We start from the raw sequence: 23,235 nt of genomic DNA, 5'->3' as shown, positions 1-23,235 counted from the left end.
TCCATGGATTTCCTTTACATACAATATGTTCATTTTTTCCTTCCTACCCTCCTCCCTCTCTTCCTCCCTTCCTCCCTTCCTCCTTTCCTCCCTCCCTCCCTTCCTCTCTCCCTTTTTCCCTTCTTTCCTTCCTCCCTTCCTCTCTTCCTTCTTTCCTTCCTTCCTTCCTTCCTTCCTTCCATTATGCCCAGAATTCACGATCCCCAAAGACCACCAGGGAACCAAGTCCGATGCATAAGCAAAGAGCCTTTATTCGAGCTAGCTCGAGCTCAATCCCCTACCTGCACCGACGCAGTGGTGAGATGCTGGAGAGAGCCAGTGAGTTTCAAAAGCACAAAGGTTTTATAGGGGTCTAGGGGCAGTTGGTGAGATAATGGTTGTGGCCTTAGCTGATTGGCTGGAGAAGGGTTGTGGCCTCAGCCAATTGGCTGGGGAAGGGTTGGAGTCCCGATATGCAGGTTGCTGGGTGTGTTTTGATCGGGAAATTTGAACAGGTGAGCGGGAGGTTACTCAAGTGAAGGAGGCCTGGTCTGAGGTTTCTGCGATTTTCCCGGAAAGGGGGCCATGTCAGGGACATAGTCACTCAAGGTGGAGGACACAGAACAAGATGGAGTCGGCCAGCATAGGTCCGCTCTTTCATTCCCCCTTATCATGTAGCTTACCGACCCAATCATGGGACTGGCTGCATTTCTATTTTGTCCTCTTCTGTTATTAGGGGCTCGCACTTAGCACGGAGGACCATTAGTTTGATGGACTCCACGTGGTCCCTGACAAACTGGACCAGTCTGTTGATTATACAGGGTTCAAGGGTTGCTAGTATGAGCAGGATGGCGAGGGGTCTGGCAAGGGCCGAGATGAGGGTAGTTAACCAGGGAGACCAGTTGAACAAAGACTCGTATGAGGACTGAGATTGTTCTCTCTCTAACTTCCGTTTTTGCAGCCCTTCCCTTATGAGGGCCATAGATTCTTTTACGACTCCCCAAGTGATCAACATAGAAGCAACATTCTTCCCCTAGGGCTGCACATAGTCCTCCTTGCTGCAGGAATAATAAGTTTAATAACCTTCTGTTTTGGAGTACTACTTCTGATAAGGAAGTAAGGGATTCCTGTAAATGAGAAATTGATTTTTCAATTCTTTCTATGTCTAAGTCATGGCTGCCCTTAGGGTTCCGTAGTTTTTGTCCTGGATGATGAGTGAGGATATTCCGGTCCCCGCACCCGCTAATCCCAATCCCAAGAGCACAGCCAGAGTTAAGGTTGTAATAGGCTCTCTTTTACTTTGGGGGTTAGCAGAGCCTAACCTGTTAAGTATTTCTCCCCCCAAATAGTACACTAACTTGGGGATCAACTGCATGAGTATGCAGAAGCTTTCTTTCGAGGAGTTAAGGACCTGGGAGTGGACGCAGGGAGTAAGGGCGTTGGAACAGGCCCACCATGCATTTTCGGGGGGGAGTAGATACACTGTCTCCCTGGGGACTGTTTGGGTTTCATTACAGAGATGTGACTGCTTGGGGAGTACGTGGCCTATACAAGTGCCTTGCCCCGTTACCGCCTGGAGGGTTAGTCTTGCAGTAGCCTGCTGCCATCTGGAGGAGCTAGAGTTGGAGGCTGTTGTATAATTGCCTTTAACGGCAATACCTTCGTAATATGGGGGCCAGACATCTAGACAGAGCCAACAGGCCTTGGTCAGGTCAGGCCTAGAAGTGTTTAGTACCTGGTATGCTCTGACAACCGTGCTCCACAGGAGGTCTGCATCAGATAGTAAGTTGTGACCCGGGGCAGGAGATGCAGGTGACTCTCTAGTAGGGACAGGGGATGTGGAGGGCCGTGTGGCTGGGGCCTGGGTGTTTCTGGGAGTGGCCGTCCGGGTGGGGGCAGGTTGGGGAACTAGTACTTGGTTGGGTCCTACCCTCGTGGTGGACTGCTGGGTAAGGGGACTCGCTTGCATTCAGAGGGTAAATAATGCTCCCTTGTCTTTGGCTCCCGACCTAACCCGGTCTTATATCCTGAGTCCCCATGTTTTTCCACTCTCCCATCCTGTTGTTTTTTTTACCTTGGCTTCTAAAGGATATAACTATGGGATTACCGCGCTCCCAGACATATGGTGGTTGGGGGCCACTGGGCTGCTTTACCACGATGAGATCTCTGGTGCGTGGTGGGGTCCACCAGATGTGGCCCATCGAGACACATGACCAGGGGGCGCAAAAATAGTCAGCCACATCCCTGCATGTGCTCGAGCGAGAGTGGCCAGGGCAGACATAGAAATAAAGGTTCTGTGCATGGAATCTGGGGGCATATGGTGACAAGGGGAACAGAGTTTGGAGATCTACACAAAGTTCTGGGAACCAAGTGTCCCTGGGGTGGCTCTGGGAAGTCTGATTAAGTATTGTCCCTGAGCTGGTGTCTATGATCTGCCAGGTGATGTTTTAGGGGGCATGGGGACTCTCGGCAGCATGAGCAGTGCCAAACAGAGCTAACAGAGTTACCAAATTAGGTGGGTTGAATGCGTTGTAGCTTGAGCTTGAGCGGGTTGTGTTGGTCCCAATTGACAGCCCATCGCGTGACGAAGTCCTTCCGGATCGAGGAGGGGTCCGCTGGCCGAACGTGGGTGTGATGGACCCAGGTCGCGATGCCGTCCACTTTGAGAGCAGTGGGGGTTGTCAGCACCATGATGTAGGGTCCCTTCCAGGGCGGCTCGAGGGTCTCTCGATGGTGCCTCTTGACGTAGACCCAGTCTCCCGGCCTGTACTGAAGAGGTGTCGGGGTTGGGCCAGCCTCATAGATGGCACGGAGGCGTGGCCAAATGTCTTCGTGCGCCCTCTGGAGCCCTCTCAAGGAAAGAAAAAGTTCTTGATCTTTAAACTCAGCAAGAAGGTTGGGAATAATAGGGGGTGGCCTGCCAAACATGATCTCGTAGGGAGTAAAACCCAGAGTGTGAGGAATGTTTCTAACCCGGTAAAGGGTGTACGGTAGGAGGGTCACCCAGTCCCCGCCAGTCTCCATGGTTAATTTGGTAAGGGTTTCTTTTAGGGTTCTATTCATTCTTTCTACCTGTCCTGAGCTCTGGGGCCTATAAGCACAAGGTAATTTCCAGTTTGCCCCCACCGCCTTGGCTCCTGCCTGTGTTACCTGCGAGATAAAGCTGGTCCATTGTCTGATCCTATCATGGCAGGAAAACCATACCTGGGTAAAATGTCTTCCAGTAGCTACTTAGCCACCGTCTGAGCCGTTTCATGCTTGGTTGGGTATGCCTCCACCCAGCCAGAGAAGGTGTCTGTAAATACTAAAAGATATTTATAACCATACTTTCCTGGTTTGACTTCAGTGAAGTCGACTTCCCATTGGGCTCCCGGTCTGGTGCCTCTGAGCCTGGTTCCTTTTTTATTTGATGTGGCTTTCACGTTGGTGAGTTGGCAGGTCTTGCAGGCAGATACAACTTGCTCTATTTTGGTGTCCTGTTGGTGCATCTTGATTCTGGCATGTTGGATTAAGTCTTTTAATTTTCGGGCCCCCATGTGAGTAGACTGATGCATGTGCTCTAATACTGAGACTCCGAGCTGGTCTGGCAGCACGAGCTCCTTGTTAGGTGTATACGACCATCCCTTTATCCCCTGGGCCGTGGGGAGTTTCTTGATCCGCTGTAACTCCTCCTGGGAGTATTTGGGCTGGTCTGGTAAAACTGGGTCTCCCGGGTCTGGTAGTTGTATGGTCATGGTGGGGACTGAAGTAAGGGCTACTGCCTTGGCTGCCTGGTCAGCCTTTTGATTACCTCTAGCTACCAGGTTATCAGTTTTCTAGCGCCCTTGGCAGTGGGTAATGGCTAGCTTGGCAGGAAGTCATAAGGCCGTAAGCAGGTCAAGTATCTCCTGTTTATTTTTTATAGTCTGTCCTTCTGCTGTCAGTAACCCCCTCTCCTGATAAATTGCCCCATGAATATGAGCTGTGGCAAACGCATAACGGCTGTCTGTGTAGATGTTAAGCCATTTTCCAGCTCCCAGCGTCAGCGCCTTGGTGAGGGCTATGAGCTCTGCTCGCTGGGCTGACATTCCAGAGGGTAGAGCCTCCACCCATATGGTGTCCATTTTGGTGACCACCGCTGCACCCGCATACCTGTGTCCGGCTCGTACAAAGCTGCTACCATCAGTGAACCAAGTAGCCTCGGCATCAGGGAGGGGCCAGTCGGTCAGGTCCGTCCAGAATCCATGTACTTGTTCCAGGATTCCCGCACAGTCATGTAGTGGAGCACCTAGGTCAGGATCGGACAACAGGGTTGCAGGATTGAGGGCCACACTGGGGTGGAACCACACCCACGGAAGGTTGAGTAGGAGGCTCTGGTAATGAGTCATACGTGTGTTGCTCATCCATCTATCAGGAAGCTGTTTCAGGACCCCTTCAATGGCGTGTGGGGTAGTGATCCAGATCTCCTGTCCTAGGGTCAGTTTGTCTACATCCTTGACTAGGAGTGCTGTTGCCGCAATAATTCTTAGGCATGGCGGCCAGCTGGCAGCCACTGGGTCTATCTTCTTGGACAGGTAAACCACTGGGCGGTTCCAGGGGCCTAAGGCTTGAGTTAGAACCCCTTTTGCTATTCCCTTATGTTTGTCTACAAAGAGGTGGAAGGGCTTCGTAATGTCTGGCAGGCCCAGGGCTAGGGCACTTAGGAGAGCTTTTTTAACCGATTAAAGGCAGTTTCTTCTTTTTCAGCCCATTTAAATGTTTCCCCCTCTTTGGTAGCTTCATATAGGGGCCTGGTGATCTCAGCAAAACCTGGAACCCAGAGGCGGCAGTAGCCGGCCGATCCTAGGAATTCTCTTACTTCTCTTCAGGAGGTGGGAGTAGGGATCTTTAGGACAGTTTCTTTTCTGGCATCTGATAACCGCCACTGTCCACCCTCCAGGATATATCCCAGGTAACTTACCCTCTCCCTGCATATCTGAGCCTTCTTCACGGATGCCTGGTACCCTAAGGCCCCCAGGGTAGCCAGCAGGTCCTGGGTCCCTCGCTCACAGTCTTTGGCCGTGTCGGCAGCAATCAGGATGTCATCTATGTACTGTAAGAGGGTGAGGCCAGGGTACTCCCTTCTGTACTCACCCAGGTCCTCGTGTAGTGCCTCGTCGAAGATGGTGGGTGAATTTTTGAATCCCTGAGGCAGCTGTGTCCAGGTGAGTTGCCCGCTGTAACCCTCCTCCGGATCATGCCACTCGAAGGCAAACAAGGGTTGGCTCTGGGGTGCCAGTGGCAGACTGAAGAAAGTGTCCTTTAAATCTAGTACAGTATACCAGACCCTGGAGGGCGCCAAGGGGCTCAAGAGAGTATATGGGTTGGGAACAGTTGGGTGTAAGTCCGTGACCCTCTTATTTATTTCCCGGAGGTCTTGTACCGGTCGGTAGTCATTTGTGTGAGGCTTTTTGACTGGCAGTAGGGGGGTGTTCAGGCAGACTGGCAAGGAACTAGTATCCCTAGGCTTCGTAGTCTCTGGTTGTGTGGCTGGATCCCCTTCTGGGCCTCCTGAGACATGGGGTATTTTTTGATCCTTACCTTCTGCTGTGTTGAAATCCCACTGGGGCCAAGTTAAGGGGAAGGAGGCATCTATCTGAGCCTGGTTGGTGGTGGGATTCCTGTCTGCACCCGGAACTAGTTTTTGGGCCTCATTGAGGATTCTTTCTCTTTTCCTCAGTTGTGAACAGGACCCGCAAAAGCTGCTGGCAATCATCCTACGTGGGCTGATGAGTAAAAAGAACAGAGTCTAATAAATCAATAAGCCCTGCCAGTTTCTTGGAAAACTTAGGATTCTGAGCTTTCCAATTGTAGAGGTCACTAGTGGCTAAAGGCCAATAGTGATGGGGCGGATTCCCCTCCGCATCTGGGGGTCTGGTGGCTTGCAGGGGCAGAATAGTGGAGTCGGCGGCGGAGGCGGATTGCTCCCTCTGAGCCCTTTGTCTGGTAAAGGGCGGGCTTCCCACTGGAGCATTTCCACCTCCCGCTCTCAGAACAGCGTCTGCCTCCCCCGGAGGGGGAGGATGGTGTTCTTCCAGCATCCTAGGGGGGTTATATGGGGGAGGAAAAATTAATTCGCCTTCAGTCCTCCCCCCCGTCAGACAGGGTAGAGGGGTATTAAAGGTTGGGTAAAACTTTTCTTGTTTTCCTTCTTCTCTGTCCCCTGCAAAGCAAGAATGGGTTTTGGCTCCAGAGGGCGTGGGGCTAGGAAGGGCTTAAGCCAAGAGGGTGGGTCTTTTACAAGGTCCCACCAAGTGATAATGTAAGGGAGCTGATCAGGATGGCCAGTCTTAGGCAGAGAGATGGTATCCCTGACTCGGTGGATGGTAGGGAGGTCTCGAAGGTTCCCTCTGGTGGCCATCCAACATTGAAAGCTGGCCACTCATTAGAACAAAAAACCTGCCACCGACCCTTTCGGACTTCCACACTGAGGTTGTTAGCTCTTCCTCTGACATCCTTAAAGTGATCAATCATAATACTTAGAGAAGCAGTCTGAGTCTGTCCCATAACGTCCGTCCAGTAAGTCCACAGAACAAAACAGAGAAACACAGAAACAAACAGAGGGCCCCTACAGACAGTCTTCCAACTCCGTGGAAGCAAAACTGAAAGCTAGACGATGGTCTCGTGGTGACTGGCGGGAGCGACCCGTCTCGTCTCAGACCTTTGAGGGCAATCCACATCCCTCCAGAAGGGAGGATTGGAACGTCTTCCGAAACTCCTGGCCCGTGGTCCTCCAGTGCGTCCACTTAGACCACGCCAGACACTACCAGAATTTCAGAAATGAGCTCACACAGAAAAGATGGAACGAACATACACTAACTGTGGCCAGTCAGGCTCTCCGGGTGGGGGGTCCCTCGGGGGTCTTGGGGATCCCGGACGAGCTCCCAAATGTTATGCCCAGAATTCGCGATCCCCAAAGACCACCATGGAGCCGAGTCTGATGCAAAAGCAAAGAGCCTTTCTTTGAGCTAGCTCGAGCTCAATCCCCTACCTGCACCGACGCAGCGGTGAGATGCTGTAGAGAACCAGCGAGTTTCAAAAGCACAAAGGTTTTATAGGGGTCTAGGGGCAGTTGGTGAGGTAATGGTTGTGGCCTTAGCCGATTGGCTGGGGAAGGGTCATGGCCTCAGCCGATTGGCTGGGGAAGGGTCGGAGTCCCATTACGCAGGTTGCTGGGCATGTTTTGATCAGGAAGTTTGAACAGGTAAGCAGGAGGTTACTCAAGGGGAGGAGGCGTGGTCTGAAGTTTCTGCGATTTTCCTGGAAAGGGGGCCATGTCGGGGACATAGTCACTTAAGGTGGAGGACACAGAACAAGATGGAGTTGACCAGCGTAGGTCCGCTCTTTCACCTTCCTCCCTTCCTCCCTTCCTTCCTCCCTCCCTCCCTTCCTTCCTCCTGTCCTCCCTTCCTCCCTTCCTCCCTCCCTCCCTCCCTTCTTTCCTCCCTCCCACCCTCATTCCCTCCCTCTGTTCCTCCCTTCCTTCTTTCCTTCCTTCCTTCCTTCCTTCCTTCCTTCCTTCCTTCCTTCCTTCCTTTCTTCATGACTTCCTCAGCTTTTCCTGTTTGTATGGTAAACATATTCTCTGAGACTAGTTTCAAAACATATGAGAAGCAGCTTGTGCCCAGATATTTAAGATATAATGAATAATATTGTCCTCCAAGCTTTTATTTTATTTATTTTTTGATGTCTATATTTAATCATCCAGAGGTAAACTTCAGAACTCTTAAAATAAGAAAATTTCACCTTATAAACTTGACCAATAATTGCTTTATTAAATGATCCATGAATCGCACATCACCCCATTTGGGACAGAGGTGGGCACTCAGAGAGGTTGTACAAATGAAGGTTTTTATAGGGGGAGGGTGGGGCCGGGGAATTAGCAGGAAATGAGAAGCCTTCCAGGAGTCAAACCTGCTTTCTTGGGGGAAGAACAATGTGCATGTCTTATCATCGGGGGCTGGAGAGGACCCAGGAGACAGACCCATTGCTCTATGGAAAGAAAACTTTCCTGCCTGCCTGGGTAAGACTACATTTCTGGGGTTTTGAAATTTGTTCAATTGGGTATGAAGTCCCAGGGTGGGAACTCGGTTTATGACATTCTTTTGGGTCTGAGATTTTCTTTTTCAAATAGGATGTGGCTCAAGGCTATGTATCTTCATCGTCTTGTCCCCCCACCAGCAGGAGCTGCCCTTAGTTCCCTGCTGGCTGGTCTGCTTGGGACAGAGAGGGGGACGCTACCTCTGCTCTGGTCCAGTCCCATCCTCAGCCAGGTGCTTTGTGTTTCAGTTTGGGGACTGGGCCTTCCGAGAGTTCTCCCTTTGCCTCAGAAGATGGAGCCTCTTAGTCTGGGACAAGGTGTGTTCCTGTCCCTTCCCCCACTGCCCCTCCCCCCAGCTGCAGGGCTCACTGTGCCCTGAGGTAGTGGGGATCCCTGCCCTTCCCACACCCAGTGAAGGCTCCTTTCTGTGTGGGGAATAGTAGTCTTCCAGCCTTTTTCAGGAGGGAGCTGCTGTCAGACCTCAGGCTTGTACCACCAGAAAGCAGCTCTCTGGTCCGTATCCTGGTCTCCATTCCATCTGGAACCCCTGGGAGGTTGGTGGGCAAAATCCTGGAGATATAGTGAATTTCCTGAGTCTGTGACTCTCAGGACCTCCCAGGACTCTGCTTGCTTTCAGTCAATTGTTAGCAATTGTAGCTGAATTATTCCTTCTGGCTTATAGAACCTCTGGCATCTGTCCCAGGTAAGCAAGGGTTCGCATGCCCTATTTTTTTGATGAGTCTGTATTTCTCTGGTATTTACGTTAACAAGTTGTTCTGATCCTTCTGCTCTGATGGACTCAGGAGAAGCCATTTTGATTATCCAGCCTTTCAAAATCTTAAGTGTGGGAGTGAGCTCTTCTTTCTGCATTCCAATCTGAACATTCCAAAAAATATTACCTATCTCTCATTAGCCCGAGGTTATTTCTGCTTACCGGTCAACCAAAAAACAACAAGACCAATAGCCCAAACACATTATCTGGAAGATATAAAGCACAAACAAATACTTAAGAGCCTTTAAACACTTAAGAACACCAAGGAGGTAGAAGGTCAGCGTGTCCAGCACGGCCAACTCACGATAAGACAAGCATGGAACATTCTAGCAGGAACAGTAGGAAGGGAATCTGGATACATGATTCCAGAACACTCTATTAAGTCCACACACTATAAATTCCCATGATTTCTCGTTGCAGATTTGCCGTAGGACCCTCTGTGTGAACTTCATGGTTATCAGCATATGCTTGCATCCAAAAGAAAATGTGCAAGATTCTCATTTCATCAGGTCAGATTACAGCCACCACTTTTTGATTCTTCGAAGATCTTTATGTCGAAGAAGTCCATAAGCTTAAGAATGATTTGATGCCTGAAGTGAATTATTCAATCATTCAGAGATAGTCGTTGGGCACCTACCACTTGCCAGGCCCCGTTGGATGTTGAGATCCGGGTAGAAACACTGAGTCCAGATTGTGAGAGGGCAAACACCAGCAAGAGTCACCACTTGAGTAAATATTGTTTCCAGCAGATTTGTTTTAGTCTAGAGTCTGCACGCTAAAAGTCAGCACACCAAAATGTATAGTTCATCTTCACAATTAAGGGAAGGCGACATTCCCTCAGCCATTGCTCTCTCTTCTTTTGCTAAATTCCTTCTGACAAAAACCTCCCATTTGTACAACTTCTGGGAGCCTCCCTCTTTCTTCCAGATGAGATGCTGCCTGACTAATGACTCACTCAATACCACCAATTCGATCTTCACATTAACCTGGTTGGTTTTGTTTTTTAACACAAGCAGTGACACGTCAGAGATGTGGATGGGCTGGGGCGGGGGTGAGACAGGGAAGGAAGTCCATGGGGGTGTTCCAAGGGCACGAGGGACAGGGTGACAGCAGACTCCAGGGTGGGTGCTGGGAACTGTGTGTTTTCATGGGTTACTGTCTGGATGAGGAGAAAAGGCGCGAGAGGTAGGGTCCCTTTTTCCATGCCACCCAAGACTTGGTCCCCAGCACCTGAGTTAGGACCTCGGGAAACAGAATGGAGGCTGGTGACAGGGAGAAGCTGGAAGCCAGAGAGGAGGGTCAGACCCGGAAGGGAAGTGAGAGTCTGAGTAGGTGTCCAGGGTTGAGGGCGGTGTCCATGTGCATTGTCGCGGAGACTCAGGGCAGGCGCGTGTGTTGAGAAGGAAGTCAGAAGAGAGGGGCTGCGAGTGGGGAGGTTTGTGAGAACAGACACCAAAGACCCACTTTCCGAGAGAAAGAAAGCACATCTGCAAAAAGATGCTGTTGTTGCAACTGGTCTTGCTCACGGTTCTCGTCCCAGGTGGTGACACTGACGATGGTGAGGACGGTGGCCCTGCTCAGAGAGTGTATGTGTGTGTGATGTGTCTGCCTGTGTGTGTAAGTATGTATGAGTATGTGTGTGTAGGTGCCTGTGTGTGCGTCTCTGTGAGTCTGCATTTCCATGTTTATATGTATGTCTAGGTGTATGCATTTGCGTGTGATTCTCAGTGTGTGTGCACATTTGTGCACTTGTGCCCGTGTGTATGGACACTCGTGGTGCAGTTCCCCAGCACATACCCGGGGAGTGCGGGATGTCAGCTTCCTTCCTTCCTGAGAATCCCTGACCACAGGGCCCTGTGTCTTTTGAATAATGGGTGGCAAGTTCGGGGCTCTGGGGCAGCACATGTCTCCAGAGGGAACTATGGCTCCCTGTCCTCCAGATTTCAGTGCCCCTCCCCGGCACCTTTCTTCTGCATTCTCTCTCCTTCCGAATGCCCTCCTTTTCTTGGTCTATCTGTTCTTCTGGCACAGGCTTCCACGAGCCCATCTCTTTTTGAACCATGTTGACAACATCATTTTCTAACCATTCCTGAACACAAAATTCTGGGCTCCGCTTGTCTGGAAGAGCTGCAGGCTCATGGCTGGGACAGCAAGACTGGCACTGTCATTTTCCTGCGGCCCTGGTCCAATGGCAACTTCGGTAACAAGAAGCCGATGGAACATGAAAGGAAATTTCATACATTCTAAATTAGATTTCCTCTGATATTTCAGGACCGTGTCAGTTAATGGCAGCTTGAATATGTGTTGTGATCCCTCAGGGCAGGTGGATGAAAGTGGCAGGTGTGTGTGTGTTTCCTTCAGTTTCTTCTTCCTCCAGGAAAAAACCTCCACTGGCTTCTGACTCTCATGTCTCCCCATCATAAACCTGAATCACACCAGCCTGGGTAGGGAGCAGAAGCCAGAGCTTGATCTTGAAAAGCTTCGTGTTTTCTGCTACTTCCCTTCCTCTCATTGAACTTAGGCTGTGCTCTCATGTCTCCAACTTGTGTCCCCTGTAACCACCCCTTTCCATGGCCTCCGTTCAGATACCTTCTAGTCCTTCCCTCTGTAACTGATCCTTGAAATTTGCATTTTTCCCCATTTAATCCCCTCAGTGGCCTCTGTCTATGTGTTCCCTGTACCCACGGCCCTCCCTTAACTTTGGGTGGTTTTATCCCAGCTCTCCTGTGAAACCCTTCCCTGTTCTCTGTCCACACCTCTCCTATCTCTCCTCCAACAGTTGTTCCTTCCTCAATTGTTGACTTCTTCCCCTCTGTATTATCCTCCATTCAAACCAGACTTGGCTCCATTCCGTCCAATACCCTCAACTTCTCCCTCGGCTTCAGCCATCCTTGGCTTCCACTCATCTCGTTTCATCTCTTTCCCTCCCTTTTCCTGTAACTCACAACCTCTCTTCCCCAGATCCCCTTAAGGTATAGCTGTCAGGAGGCTGTGAGTTGCACTTTGGAGAAGCATCACTAGGCTTCATGTGGATTGTGTTTCAAGGATCAGATCTCATGAGCTTCCAGAACACGTCATGGTGGCCATCTCCAAAGGGAGGAAGGAGGGCTCGGGAGGTCTGCAAAGTATTCAATAAGTTCCATGTGCTACACTTAAGAATACAAGCACACATCAATGACATCTGCCCCTGTCTCCTCTTGGGTCTTCTTGACACAGAGAAGGCATATCTCCAGCAACAAGGTCGGTCCTGCTCCCTCCCTCCTAGCATTTTCTCTCCCTGCTCATAAATTTGCAACATTTTCTCAACTTCAGAAGAGAAGAGGCCAAGAAGGAGAGAAGATGGTGCCAGGTTTCGAGAGGTGGAAAGATGTGTATCTTAACTGATGTGAACATCTTCCCTCTCAGTCTGAGAACACCTGTCCTGTCTCTCCAGTGGGGCCAGAGGCCTGGCTGCCCAGTAGCCACTGTCCTGGTCCTGGCCATCTGCTTCTGGTGTGCCACATCTCCAACTTCTACCCAAAGCCATTGTGGGTGACATGGATAGGGGTCAGCAGGAGCAACAGCACACTTGGTGAGTCAGTGTAGAATTCAGCGATTCATCGCTTACACACAACAACCAGCGCTCATCGCAAATGCCCTATTTAATGCCTATTACCCATCTAGCCCATCTCCCACCCATCTTCCTCCATCAATCCTCAGTTTGTTCTTTTTCGTAAAGAGTGTCTTATGGTTTGTTTCCCTGTTTTTTCTTTTTTCTTCCTTCCCATATGTATGTCTGTTTTGTCCACAAGTGAAATCAGATGGTATCTGTCTTTGTTTGACTGACTTATTCACTTAGCATAATACACTGTAGCTCCATCCATGTCATTGTCAATGGCAAGATTTCATTTTTTTTATTACTGAATAGTATTCCATCACACACACACACACACACACACACACACACACACACACACGCACACCACATCTTCTTTATCCATTCATCATTTTTGGGCTCTTTCCATAATTTGGCTATTGTTGATAATGATGCTATAAATACCCCCTTTGAATCTGTATTTTTGTATCCTTTAGGCAAATACATAGTTGTACAATTGCTGGATCATGGTGTAGTTCTATTGTTAACTTTTTGAGAAACCTCCACACTGTTTTCCATAGTGACTGTGCCAGTTTGCATTCCCATCAACAGTGTCAGCGGGCTCCCCTTTCTCTGCATCCTTGCCAACATCTGTTGTTTCCTGTGTTTTATTAATTTTAGTCATTCTGATAGCTGTGAGGTATTTTGATTTGTATTTCCCTGATGAGTGACTTTGAGCACCTTTTCATATATCTGTTAGATATCTGGATGTCTTCTTTGGAAAAATGACTATTCATCCCTTCTTTCCATTTCTTAACTGAATTATTTGTTTCATGGGTGTTCAGTTTTATAAGTTCTTTATAGATTTTGGATGCTAACCCTTTATCAGATATGTCATTTGCAAATATCCTCTCCCATTCCTTAGGCTGCTCTCAGTTTTAGTTGGTAGTTTCCTTGAGTGTACAGAAACTTTTTATTTTGATGAAGTCCCAATAATTTATTTTAGCTTTTCTGTCCCTTGCTTCCAGCAACCTGTCTAGTAAGAAGTTGCTATAACCAATGTCAAGAGGAGTTTGCTGCCTGTGTTCTCCTCTAGGATTTGATGGTTTCCTGTCCTACATTTGTGTGTTTCATCCATTTCAAATTTATTTTTATGTATGGTGCAAGAAAGTTGCTCAGTATCATTGTTTGGCATGTTGATGTCCAGTTTTCCCAACAATGTTTGTTGAAGAGATTTTTTCCATTGGATATTCCTTCTTGCTCTGTTGAACTTTAGTTGACTGTATAGTTGTGGGTTTTCTAATCTGTTCCATTCATGTATGTGTCTGTTTTTGTGCCAGTAGCTTCCTGTGTTGATGACTATAGCTTTGTAATATAGTGTGAAGTTCAGTGTCATGATGCCTCCAGTTTGCTTTTCTTTTTCAAAAGTATTTTGGCTATTCAGGGTCTTTTATGGTTCCACACACATGTTAAGATTGATTGTTCCAGCTCTGTCAAGAATGCTGGTGGTATTTTGATAAGGATTGCATGGAATATGTAGATTGCTTTGGGTGGTATAGATATTTTAAAAGTGTTTGTTATTCCAATGCATGGGTATGAAATATTTTCCTGTTTATTTGTGCCCCGTTCAATATCTTTTATAAGTGTTCTATTGTTTTTAGAGAACAGATTGTTTACTTCTTTTGTTAGGTTTATTCTTAGGTATCTTATGGGTTTTGGTGCAATTGTAAATGGGATCAATTCCTTGATTTCTATTTCTGTGCTTTGTTATTGGAGTATAGAAATGCATCATGTTTCTGTACATTGACTTTATATCCTGCAACTTTGCTGAATTCAGTGCTAGCAAACTTTTGGTGGAGTCTTAGGTTTTCTACATAGAGTATCATGTTGTCTGCAAATGGTGAATATTTGACTTCTTCCTTGACCATATGGATACCATTTATTTCTTTGTGCTATCTGATTGCTGAGGCCAAGACTTCCACTAGTAGGTTAAATAACAATGGTGAGGGTGGATATCCCTGTCTTGTACCTGACTGTAGAGGAAAAGCTCTTAGTTTTTCCCATTGTGGATGATATGAGCTATGGGTCTTTCATATGTGGCCTTTATGATATGTGGTATGTTCCCTCTATCACTACTGTTTTGAAGGTTGTTACCATGAATGGATGTTGTATTTTGTCAGATGCTTTTTCTGCATCTATTGAGATGATCGTATGGTTCTTATCCTTTTTTTCCATTAAGGTGCTGTATCACACTGATGGATTTGCGAATATTGAACCAGCCTTGCAACCCAGGAATAAATCCCACTTGATTGTGGTTAATAATTCTTTTAACGTGTTATTGTATTTGATGTGCTATTATCGTGTTGAGAATTTTTGAATCCATGTTCTTCAGGGATATTGACCTATAATTCTCTTTTTTCAGTGGAGTCTTTGTGTGATTTTGGAATCAAGGTAATGCTGGTTTGCTAGAATGAGTTTGGAAGTTTTCTTTCCAATTTTTGGAACAGTTTGTGGTAATAGGTCTTAACTCTTTAATTGTCTGGTAGTAATCCCCTGGGAAGCCATCTGGCTCTGTCCCTTGGTCTGGTGAAAGATTTTTTATTAGTGATTCAATTTTTTTGTTGTTGTTGGATATGGGTCTGTTCAAATTTTCTATTTCTTCCCGTTTTGTTTCTAGGAACTTTCCATTCCTTCCAGATTGTCCAGCTTGTTGGCATATCATTTTTCATAGTAGTCTCATAATTGTTTGTATTTCTGTGATGTTGGTTGTGATCTTTCCTCTTGCATTCGTGATTTTATTTATTTGGGTCCTTTCTATTTTCTTTTTGCTAAGTTTGGCTAGAGTTTATCAATTTTATTAATTCTTTATAGGGCCAGCTCATAGTTTTTTTGATCTGTTCTACCCGTATTTTTCTTTGTTTCTATATTGTTTGGTTCTGCTCTAATATATTTTATTTCCCCCTTTCTGCTGGCTTTAAGCTTTATTTGCTATTTCTTTTCTAGCTCCTTTAGGTGTAATATTGAGCTGTGTATTTGAGTATTTTATTTCTTTTGACATAAGCCTGTATTGCAATATACTACCCTCTAGGACTGCCACTACTGAATCCCTGAGGTTTTGAACTGTCGTCTTTTCATTTTTATTTGGTCCTGTGTATTTTTCTTATTTCATCTTTAATTTTCTGGGAAATTTAGTGGAATGTTGTTTATTCTCCATGTATTTGTGATCTTAACAAAATTTTTCTCGTGGTTGACTTCAAGTGTCATAGTGTTGGGGTCTAAAAATATGCGTGGTATGGTTTCAATATTTTATACCTGTTGAAGGCTGATTTGTGACTCAGCATGTGATCTCTTTTGGAGAATGTACTCTTTGCCCTTGAAAAGAATGTGTGTTCTGCTGTTGTAGGATGGAATGTTCTGAATTATCTGTTAAGTCCATATGGTCCAGCGTGTCATTCAAAGTCATTATTCCCTTGTTGATTTTCTACTTAGATATGATCTGTCCATTGTTGTAAGTGGAGTGTTAATATCTCCTACTATTATGGTATTATTATCAGTGAGTTTCTTTACGTTTGTCATTAATTGTTTTATATACTTGGGTGCTCTCACAGTGGGGGCATAAGTAGTTAAATTAGATCTTCTTGATGGATAGACCCCCTTATATATGATACAATGCACTTCTTCATCTCTTGTTCCAGTCTTTGGTTTACAATCTAGTTTGTCTTGTATAAGTATGGCTTCTCTGGCTTTCTGTTGACGTCCATTTGCATGACAGATCATTCTCCGTTCCCTCACTTGCAATCTGCAGACGTCTTTAGGTATTAAATGAGTCTCTTGTAGGCAGCTTATAAATGGGTCTTGTTTTTAAGCATTCTGATAACCTGTCTTTTGATTGGAACATTATTCTCTTTACATTCATCGTGATTATTGATAGTGATGAATTTGGTGCCATTGTGTTGCCTGTAAAATTGGCGTTTCTGGTGGTATTCTCTGTCCCTTTCTAGTCTTTGTTGCTTGGTCCTTTCCCCCACTCTAAGAGTCCCCTTTAACATTTCTTGCAAGGCTGATTTAGTGATCATGAATCTTTGAGTCTTTGTTTGTCTGTCTGGGAAACACTTTATATCTCCTTCTATTCTGAATGACAGCCTTGCTGGATAAAGTATTCTTGGCTGCACATTTGTCTGAATTAGCACATTGAATTTATCTTGCCACTCCCTTCTGGCCTGCCACATTAGTATGTACAGAGCTGTTACAAACCTGCTCTGTTTTCCTTATAGATTAAGGAATTTTTCCCCCCTTGTTGCTTTCAGGATTCTTTCCTTGTCTGTGTTTTCTGTGAGTCTGACTATGTCTTGGTGATGGCCAGGTTGGTTGAATTTAATAGGAGTTCTCTGCACTTCTTGAATTTTGATGTCTGTTTCCTTTCCCAGATTAAGGAAGTTTTCAGCTATACTTTGTTCAAATAAACCTTCTGCTCATTTTTCTTCTCATCTTCTGGGACTCCTATGATATGAATATTATGCTTTAAGATGTTCCTGAGATCTCTAAGTATCCATTTATGATCCAATACCTTTATTTCCCACTTTCTTTCAGTTTCATCATTTTCCATAATTTTATCTTCTATTTTGCTTATTTGTTTCTCTGCATCATCTATCCTCATTGTCATTGCATCCACTTAGCTTTGCATCTCAGTTATAGCATTTTAAAATTTCTTCCTAAAAGGTCTTAGTTCTTTTATCTCTACAGTAAGAGACTCTCTGATGTCTTCTATACTTTCCTTAAGACCAAATAGAATTTTTATGATTATTGTTTTAAATTCTGGTTCCAACGATTCACTTGTATCTGTATTGATTTAATACTTGGCTGTTTCTTCTTCTTGTTCCTTTTTGGGGTGAATTACTCCATTTTGTCATTTAGTCTGGGTCACTGCTTTTTTGTTTTTTGTTTTTTGTTAATGAAGTCTATATTATTTCTGTTCCTGTGAGTAATGGGTACATTAAGAAAAATTCCAAAAATAAAAAAAAAATAAAAGGAAGCTAAATCCTATATGTGTTTTGGTCTGCTTGCTAAAGTAGCTAGATCCAAATAATGATGATAATTAATAAAACTAAAAAGGGAAGCTATATTCTATGTGTGTTTTGGTCTTCTTTTTAAAAGAAGTTTGATCAAAAAATAAGAGAAAAATAAATTAATAAAATAAAAAAAATAAAAAAGTAAAAAAAAAAACAATAAAAAGGAAGCTGGATTCACAGAGTGCTTTGTAGCACTCTATGATCAGTAGACTTGGTATGTGAGAGGTATTTATGCTTGTCTTCTGGGAAAGGGGCAATCTGTGTTGATTCTCAGGGGAACTTGTCCTAGTGGAGAATGCATCTGCTGGGTCCAGGAGGGTGGGGCTTGGTATCAGAGGCTCCAGCCTCCCCTGGGTGGCACTGTTTTGCTTACTGAGACTAAACAGTGCTGAAGGGGGGTGAATGGCATCGCCCCACTCTCATCCCCAGAGTGAGAACCTGGTGCCTGCCACTCTTTGGGAAGCCCTCACAGAAGAGCAAATAATCACCACTCTTATGCCCCTGGCTTCTTCTAGATGCCTGCCCTCACCCTGACTGTGTCAGAGCTGTCTGTCTGTCACAGCACAATTCTTCTTCTTCTCCTCCTCCACCCTCCTCCTCCTCCTCCTTCCTCCTCCTCCTCCTCCTTCTTCCTCCTCCTCCTTTTCCTCCTCCTCCTCCTCCTTCTTCTTCTTCCTCCTCCTCCTCCTTTTCCTCCTCCTCCTCCTCATAAATGTTTCTTTTTGATAGAGAGAGAGAGAGAGAGAGAGAGAGAGAGAGAGAGATTGAGAGCAGAGGAGGGTCACAGAGAGAAGGGGATGGAGGATCTTTAGCAGGCACCATGCTGACAGCAGAGAGTCTGATGCCAGGCTTGAACACACGAACCATGAGATCATGACCTGAGCCAAACTCAGATGCTTAGCCGACTGACCCACCCAGGTGTCCCATCCTGTGTTTTCTCTAAGACACACAGCTGGGTTACAAAACTCCAAAGTTTAGAGATTAGTGTGGACTTGTGCTAATCTTGTGGGGGAGTCTGTTGTGCTTTTGCTGTTTGACAGTTTGCCCCAGATATCGGTTGCCTGACTCTGTAGCATTTCAGAATTTATGATCAAACTCAGCAAAAATCTGGCATTAAGGTTTGCTACCCTTAGCTGGTGTCTATGTTCTTATGCCAGTGAATAGGGCAGCACATTGGTGCCTACCAGGTTTCTGTCCCCAGAAAGACTGTTCCACTTCTCCCAAATGCTTGGGAGCTGTTTCTCCCCAGGACATACTCAGACTATGCTGACCATTTCTGGTCTCTACCCTCCTTCCTCACTGGAGCACCACCAAACCCACCACGCAGGACACTGGAGATGGTGTGGGCCTCCAAAACTTTAGACTGTACACTCTGCTCTTATAAAAACTCGCGATGGTCAAGCCCTCTTCTCTTCCCAGTCAATGGTTTTGGGGAAGGGTTCTTACTGTGAAATCCCCTGCAGGGACTTTCAACTTTCTCTCTCTCTGTCCCTCATACACTCTCTCTGCTCTCTCCTCTCTCCATGATCAGGGCTCCCTCCCTTTGCAATACCCACAGATGTTTTGGCCCCCAAATCAACTCTTTGCAGCTTTTACCTTTCATGATGTGGTCACTTTTCTACCTCCACTTCTGCATTGTTGCTCTCTCCGTTCTCAAATCAATTCCTTGGGTATTCAAATGATTTGATATTCATCTAACTGTGTTCAGGGATGAGGCAAGCTCAGGGTTCCCCTATTAGTCTGTTGTCTTAACTCCTCCTTGACAGAGAATCTAGAGTAATTGTCATAAAGATACTCTCTTGACTTGAGAAAATAGAGGAGGACCTCAATGAGACCCTCAACAAAGAGAGAGAGAACATAAAAAAGAATCAGAGAAAGAGAGCACAATACATGAAATTAAAAATACACGCATGGAATGAAGGGTAGACTATAGGAAGCAGAGGAATGGATCAGCAACCTGGAGGACAGGGTAATGAAAAGCAATCAAGCTTAATAGGAGAGAGAAAATAAAAACAAAATGAAAACAGACTTATGGAACTCAGAGATACCATTAAGCATATAACATCGGAATTATCGAAATCACAGAAGGAGAAGAGAAAGAAACGGGGGAGGACATTTGAAGAAATAATAGCATAAATCTTCCCAAATCTGATGAAGGAGACAGAAATCAAGAATCAGAAGGCATAGAGAGCCTCCACAAAATCCACCCAAGGAGGTCCACATCAAGACACGTAGTAATGAACATGACAAAGCATCATGATAAAAGAGAATTTTAAAACCAGCAAGAGAAAAGAAGACAGTTGGATACAACAGAAACCCATAAGCTATCAGCTGATTTTTCAGCAGAAACTTTGCAGGCCAGAAGAAGTGTGATGATGTATTCAAACTGCTGAAGGAATGAGAGCTGCAAGCAAGAATACTCTATCCACCAAGGCTATCATTCAGAATAGAAATAGAGATTAAGATTTTTCCAGACAAACAAAAGTTAAAGGAATTAATGACCACAAAGCATCAGTACAAGAAATATTAAAAGGGACTGTGAGTAGAAAGGAAAGACCAAAAGTGAAGTAAGCACAAAAGCAGTAAAAATAAGGATATCCATAAAAATCAATCACAGAATTTACAAAATAAAAGGATGTAAATTATGACACCATATACTTAAAAAGTGGGGGCTGCGAGAGGGAGAGGAATAAAGAATGGGCTCAAAGTGAAGTGACCAATAAGTTCACATTGACTGCTATATACAGAAGATATTATGTAGAAACTGAATGAAAAGTATAAATCAAAAATTAGGAATAGCTATCAAAAAATAAAGAGGAAATAATCCAAGCATATCATTAAAGAGCCCAACTGATCATGAGGAAAAGAGCAAGAGGAGAAAGAAACAAAGAATACAAAAACAACCACAAAAGGAGTAAAGAAAATGGCAATAAATACATACCAATCAGTAGATATATTGAATGTAAGTGGATTAAACGCCCTAATCCAAAGACATAGTGTGATGAGATAGATAAAAAAACAAATCTTGTCTCTATGCTGCCTACAAGAGACTCATTTCAGACCTAAAGACACATGCAGATTCAAAGTGAAGGGATGGAGAAGAATTTATCTAGCAAATGGATGCGAAATGAAAGTCAGGGTAGCAATACTTGTATCACACAGAATAGTCTTTAAAATAAAAACTGCACCAAGTGACGAAGAGAGACACTATAGACCACTAAAGGGAACAATCCAACAAGAAATATAATAATTGTAAATATTTCTGCACCCCACATGGAGGTACCCAAATACATAAAGCAGCTAGTAACAAAAATAAAGGAAGTAATCCATAGCAATACAATACTAGTAGGAGACTTTAACACCCCAATGACATTGATGGGCAGACCATCCAAGCAGAAATTCAACAAAGAAGCAATGGCTTTGAATGACACCTTGGATCTGATAGATCTAAATGATATATTCAGAACATTCCATCCTAAAACAGCAGAATACACAACTCTTTAAGTGCACCTGGAAGATTATCCAGAATGCATTATATATTAGGCAACAAAACAAGTCTCAATAAATTGAAAAAGATCAAAATCATACCAAGCATCTTTCTCTGACATAAACAATATGAAACTACACATGAAACTCAAGAAAAAAATCTGGAAAAAGCGTAAAATACATGGAGGTTAAATAACATGCTACTAAGGAATGAATGGGTCAAACAAGAAATCAAAGAGGAAATAAAGAAAATACATGGAGACAAAGGAAAATGAAAACACAATGGCCCAAAAGTTTGAAATGCAGCAAAGGCAGTTCTAAGAGGGACGTTTATAGCAATACATGGCTCTCTAAAGAAGCAAGATAATTATTTAAAAATATTTTTTTAAATGTTTTATTTATTTTTGACAGAGGGAGAGAGACAGAGCATGAGCAGGGAGGGGCAGAGAGAGAGGGAAACACAGAATCCGAAGCAGGCTCCGGGCTCCGAGCTGTCAGCACAGAGCCGGACACGGGGCTTGAATTCACAGATCACGAGATCATGACCTGAGCCAAAGTCGGATGCTCAACCGACTGAGCCACCCAGGCGCCCCAGAAACAAGATAATTATTAAAGAAACAACCTAACCATACAACTAAAGGAGGTAGGAAAAGGAGAAATAAAAGCAAAAAGCAGTGGAAGAAAGGAAAAAGATAAGGATTAGAACAGAAATAATGATATGGAAAAAAAAACACACAGAAGACAGTTCAATGAAACCAGGAGGTGGTCCTTTAAAAGATCACAAATTGATAAAAATGTAGCCAGATTCATTAAAAAAAGAGCAAGCAATAGAGCAAAGTCAAACAAGATCAGAAATGAAGACGGGAAACAATAAGTGACACCACTGAAATACAAGGGATTTTAAGAGAATTTTATGAAAAACTATAGGCCTCCAACTGGACAACCTACAAGTAATGGATAGATTCCTAGAAACACACAATCCCCCCAAATGAAGTGGGAATAAATAGAAAATTTGAGCAGACCAATTACCAGCAATGAAATTGAATCAGCAGGGAGAAAATTCTGAACAAACAAAAGTCCACGACAGCTTCACAAGAAAATTCTACCAAATATTTAAAGAAATAATATCTATTCTTCTCAACTATTCCACAAAATAGGAGAGGAAGGAAAGCTTCCAAATTCATTCCATGAGGCCAGCATTACCCTGATACCAAAAGCAGTTAAAGACACTACAAAAAGAGAGAACTACAGGCCAACACTTCTGATGAACAAAGATCCAAAATCCATCACAAAATATTAGCAAACCAAATCCAACAATATATTAAAAATTCATTCCTCATGATGATGTGGAATTTATTCTTGCTGTACAAGAGTCATTCGGTATTCACTAATGAATCAACACGATATATGACATCATGAGAAAGGATAAAAACTATATGACCATTTCAGAAAATGCAGAAAAAGCATCTGACGCAGTACAACATCTATTGATGATAAAATCCTTCAACAACATAGATGTAGATGTAACATAACTCAACATAACGATCGTATGTAACAGACCCACAGCTAACATCATACTTAATGGTGAAAAATTGAGAGCATTTCCCCTAAAGTCAGGAAGAAGATAAGGATGTCCACTAACCACTGTCACCACTTTCATTCAACATAATAGTGGAAGTGTCAGCCACAGCAATCATACAAGAGAAAGACTAAAAGGCATCCAAATGGGCCAAGAAGAAAAATATTCACGATTTGCAGATGACACAATACTATATATAGAAACCCTAAAGACGCCTCCCCCAAAACAACAAGAACCAATACATGAATTCAGTAAGGTCACAGGATACAAAATCAGTATGGAGAAGTCCTTTGCATTTCTATACAAAGATAATGAAGCAGCAGAAAGAGAAATTAAGCAAACCATCCCATTTACAGTTGCACCAAAAATAATAACGTATCTAGAAATACACTTAGCTAAAGAGGTGAAAGACCTATACTCTGAAAACTATAACACATTGATGAAACAATTGAAGGTAACACAAAGAAAGGGAAAGATATTCCAGGCTCATGGAATGCAAAAACAAATATTGGGAACATGGATATATTACCCAAAGTGATCTACAGATTTAGTTCAATGAGTCTCAAAATACCAATAGCATTTTTCACAAAACTAAAACAAGCAATCATAAAATTTTATGCCACCACCAAAGACTCTGTATGGCCAAAGCAATCATGAGAGAAAAATGAAAAAAAAAAAAAAAAAAAAAAAAAAACAAAGCTGGAGATATCCCAATTC

At 44.4% G+C, this 23,235-nt stretch overlaps 1 protein-coding gene across 1 annotated transcript in view; it reads left to right on the top strand.

The window, feature by feature from the left end:
- Positions 1-23,235, top strand: part of LOC131496388 (T-cell surface glycoprotein CD1a-like) — a 115,186-nt gene that overhangs the window by 59,311 nt on the left and 32,640 nt on the right. The gene's annotated exons all lie outside the window — the stretch shown is intronic.

The sequence above is a fragment of the Neofelis nebulosa genome, chromosome 15 (genome assembly GCF_028018385.1).
Source record: "Neofelis nebulosa isolate mNeoNeb1 chromosome 15, mNeoNeb1.pri, whole genome shotgun sequence".
NCBI classification, from domain to species: domain Eukaryota; kingdom Metazoa; phylum Chordata; class Mammalia; order Carnivora; family Felidae; genus Neofelis; species Neofelis nebulosa.
This window is presented reverse-complemented; position numbering and strand designations above follow the sequence as displayed.